The following is a 4,791-nucleotide window of genomic DNA, read 5'->3' on the forward strand; positions in this document are numbered from 1 at the left end:
GCGTCTGCTCCCAAGAGGAGAGCTGTCGAGTCTCTGAGCTCACTTCCTCTTCCTCTCAGCGTTCTGCTCCTCCCACCTACGTTCTAACCTATCAGGTCAAGCAGCTTCTTTATTTAATTAACCAATGACCTTCCTCCATCAGTGCAGTGTGGGCCTTCGGTCATGTCAAGGGTGTTGAGTCACCTCACAGTCTGTTCCTTCGTCCTGTAGGTGCTGAGGACAGTCAAGTGGCTGGCTACCCTGCTGCTGTGTTGTCCTGGCCTTTGCTGTTCATGGATTCTGACCCCAGCAACCTGCTTCCATGGCATGGGCACGCTTCCCTGGGTGTTGTGGCGCTGCCTCCTGACTGACTTGGAGGCCATGTTATCGCTGCTACACAACTTGTAGGTTTGTGTGAGCAGACAATCATTCCTCTTCCATCTGTCTCACATCTGCAGCATCATTCGGCTCTGAAAAGGAACTAGAATTACAGCCCAGATTTGTCAGAGACCCTCAACTCTTGACAGAGTTGGCTACTGACTTGAGGAATTCTGTTAGGCTGGAGAGGGCTGGAACAGTGACGGGTGACATTGTCATCATGGCTTCAAAGGCAGACTTTGGGTCCAGTGAGAGACCTTAAGACCAGCCGAGGGCACCTTTGCTGCTACTGGGCAGGCACTTGGAGTCCCTGGCTGGGACTGTAGCACAATTAATAAAACTCAGAATCAGATATTGGGGTTCAAGCTGAAGACTAGAAAAGCAAAGCAACCAGCCATTGGTTCTTACTTCAGCCTCAGTCCAAAAATGGTGATCCTGCCTCCAGGAAAGCTCAGAATGAGACTGAGAGCTGTCTCCTCCCGTGTTATAATCCTCTCTAGTTCTTGGATTAAGAGTGTGCACCACTACCACCTGGTTTCTATGGCAAACTAGTAGGGCCGGCAGGGCTGGTGCCCTGGGAAAATTCCTCATGGCTTTAGTAGCTGCCATTGCATGGCCCTCACATAGCCTCTCTTCCAGGCTCACACTCCTGATAACTGCTTCCTCTCCTTGGAAGTTCCCATGCCCTGTAGCTTTAGAATCTCACCCTCAGACCTCATTTCACCTTCATTGTCTCTTCCAACTACTCCACCCTCACCCCGCCACAGTCATGTAGAGGTTTTGGTCATCTACATGAATTCTACAGGGGCACAACTGAACTTCATTTTACAAATGAAGGGGTTAGGGGGCTGGAGAGATAGCTCAGAGGTTAAGAGTGCTGGCTGCTTTTCCAGAGGTTCTGAGTTCAATTCCCGGCAACCACATGGTGGCTCACAACCATCTGTAATGAGATCTGATGCCCTCTTCTGGTGTGCAGGAAAACATGCTGTACATAACCAATAAATAATTTTTTTTTTAAAAAAATGAAGGAGTTAGTGAGTAAATTTCTTCAGTAAGCGCCAATGAGACCTTCATCACCTCTCTGTGTCACTATCAACTAGTAGATTTCCATTTTAATTGACTCAGTGCTTCATTTTATGTTGAAATGGTTGCAAATGTGGCCAGTCCTTCGAGCTGGATTCTTCTTTCCTTTGCATGTGTCCACAGCGTCTTTGTGAGCAGGGTCCCTGACTCTCTGGCACCAGCTACCTCCGGTGTGTCCTGTGCCTCCCCCACCCCAGATCCAGAGCCAGCATTTCTTCCATGCTGTGCTAAGATCTGAAGTCTGGAAGACTCCTCCTTTACCTGGTGGGTCAGTAGAACCAGGGGCTTTCTATAAACACAGCTCGTGTTAACACTCCCAAATTAGGTTTCTCAACACCCTTCCTCTTCACGTGGACTTGGTGTTTGTAGTATTTCTCTTACCCCAAAACTCTTGTTTTGTTTTTAGATTTGTTTACTTTTGCTTATGTGTATGAATGCTTTTTTTAATTTTTTTTATTTTTTCTGCATGTGGGTACAGAGGTTAGAAGAGGACATTGCATCCCCTGGAACTAGAGTTATGGATGGTTGTGAGCCGCTCTGTGGGTGCTGAGAATTGAACCTGGGTTCTCTGCAAGAGCAACAAGTGCTCTTGACCACTGAACCATCTTTCCAGGCTAGCTCTTGATTTTTCCAAAGAAAGGTACCATATCAGATGTCCATTTCATTTGCCTACTGATTTATCATACAAAGCACAAAAGAGTCTCAGTGTTACCATTTGATATTATTAATTCCAATTAAACTCTTAGATTACCCAGATTACTTTTTTTGGATTAAGAAAAATCTTTAAACTATCTCACTACATTCATACAGTAAAAGTAGTATGCCAAAAAGCATTTCAATTGTTATTTCTTTTTTGCTTTTAGTGTCAAGCCTTCTGTTTCTTTTGAGCACACATGTGCATGCATGGTCTGTCTGTGTGTAGGTGTGTGAGTGGGTATGGGTGTGCCCATCACGGCGTGCAGGTGAAGGTCAGAGGTCAGTTTGCTCTAATTGCTTCTCTCCTCCAGCTTTGTGGACCTGGGTATAGTCCCCACAATGGAGGTCAAACTCAGATGGTCAGGCTTGGTTGCAAGCTCCTGCACAGTCATTTTGCTAATAAGTCATACAACTAGAGCCTTTTGGTCCTATTTAAATTACAACTTAAGGTTAATTTTGGGATTTTAACTCATTTTAATTTGAACATCTAGAGCATCTGTTATGCAGAGGAGGACATGTAATCTTCTGCTCATTCCCTTTTTGTTCCATACCTGCCCTCCAACAGGCCACTGTTATTTTATTACTTCCATGAGGGCTCTTTTTTTCTGAGTTTCCTTCTGAATCACACGTACACATACACATTACTCCAGACTTTTCCTTCTAATCTAGTAATATCTCCTGGCCATCACTCCACATCCATTCCTGTTTCTTTTTCAAGACAGTATAGTCACCCCACTGTGTGACTATGCCGTGATATTTCCCATGGTAATCTAATGTAGTCGTTGAGGTTGTTCTGATCTTTAACGTTACAAACAGCCTCACTTGTGTGTTGTGTTCTTTTGTAAAGTGTGCATTCAGTGTAAATCTCTAGAAGCACCATTGTTATCTTAAAGGGTCAGTGCACATGTCATTATGCTAGTTAACCACAACTTCTCCATCTGTATATGCTGGTCAACCTTCTGGGTCCATGTCTGTTGACTCTGAACAAATAAACTTGTTTTAACCAACCAAAACAAACAAACAAAAACAAAAAACAACAACAACAAAAAAGAGGGACCAGGTAAGAGAGAGACTTCTGTCTACAGATGACACTCAAACGTTTGGCAAGAGTTTACACATAAAGCCTTAGAAAGCTTTATTTTTTCTTTTCTTTTCTTTTCTTTTCTTTTCTTTTCTTTTCTTTCTTTCTTTCTTTCTTTCTTTTTTTTAGAGTTTCTTTCTTTTTTTTTTAGATTTATTTATTTATTATGTATATAGTGTTCTGTCTGTACGCTTGCTGGTCAGAAGAGGGCGCCAGATCTCATTACAGATGGTTGTGAGCCACCATGTGGTTGCTGGGAATTGAACTCAGGACCTCTGGAAGAGCAGGCAGTGCTCTTAACCTCTGAGCCATCTCTCCAGCCCTCTTTTTTTTTTTTTTTAAGGATTCTAGACAGACAAGAACAGAGCCAAGTGCAGCTTCTTGATAACAGCCTTTTCTCTGATAGACCCTGTTTGCTGCCAGCGAGCAGAGGTGCAGCTCCTCTAAGAGAGCCTTCCTAACTTAGCGTTAAGGACAAAAACCTTGCAGCTCTTTTAAGAAGCTGACACCAAACACTTAAATGATGTTTATGAGCAGCTGGCATCAGGCTTCTTGGTGGTGGCCTTTAAATACCACAGAGTTGTGGCAATAAGCATTACTCTCGCCAGTACCTCCATCATGAAGCTAGACTCAGAAAGCTAAGGAATGGGGTGGAGCCAGCGATCTAAGATGCACCTTAAATCCTAGACATGCTGTTTAGCAGATTAAAGACGCATGTGCTAAAAAAAAATTAGAGATACACAATAAAGACAGATTCAGATGGGAAAAAAACTCTCTAATTGGTTTACAGTGTGTTTAAAAAATATACGTAGGCTTGGGAAAGAAAAGAAAGAGGATAGAGAAAGTTCTTTAAAAAAAGAAATAGAGCTGGGCGGTGGTGGCCCACGCCTTTAATCCCAGCACTCCGGAGGCAGAGGCAGGCGGATCTCTGGGAGTTCAAGGCCAGCCTGGTCCACAAGAGCTAGTTCTGGGACAGGCACCAAAGCTACAAAGAAACCCTGTCTTGAAAAACCAAAAAAAAAAAAAAAAAATAGAATAGCTGGGCATAGTAACAAACACTTTTAATCCCAGCAGTTGGGAGGCAGAAGGAGGCGGATCTCTGTGAGTTCAAGGCCAGCATGGTCTACAAAATGAGATCCAGGACAGCCAAAGATACACGAGAAACCCTGTCTCAAAAAAAAAAAAAAAAACCCAAAAAGTAAAAATAAAAGAAATAGAGTTTTTTAAAAAAAGCCATATAAATATGATAAATACACAGAGAATATGGATTCTGTACATTATTATGTTGTCTTTGAATTGTTTGACTGCTGAGGAAGGAGCAGCAGCTGCTATAAGACATTTGATTATAAATACTGCTAAATTAATCCAACCCATATATCTTGAAAATGCCTTGACTTCAACATTTAAGTCAAAAGATATGTCACTTTGGAGAAGAGCTTTTGCTTCCATGGGAAATGAGAGGCTGTGGATTCATTCTTGGTTAAGAAAAGTAAGGTCTGATCGAGGAAGACTCCCTGTGAAAACTCTAGTAGGAGCAGATGACGCAGATGACACAATGTTTTGGAGCATCTCTG

The sequence above is a fragment of the Microtus ochrogaster genome, chromosome 19 (assembly GCF_000317375.1).
Source record: "Microtus ochrogaster isolate Prairie Vole_2 chromosome 19, MicOch1.0, whole genome shotgun sequence".
Lineage (NCBI taxonomy): Eukaryota > Metazoa > Chordata > Mammalia > Rodentia > Cricetidae > Microtus > Microtus ochrogaster.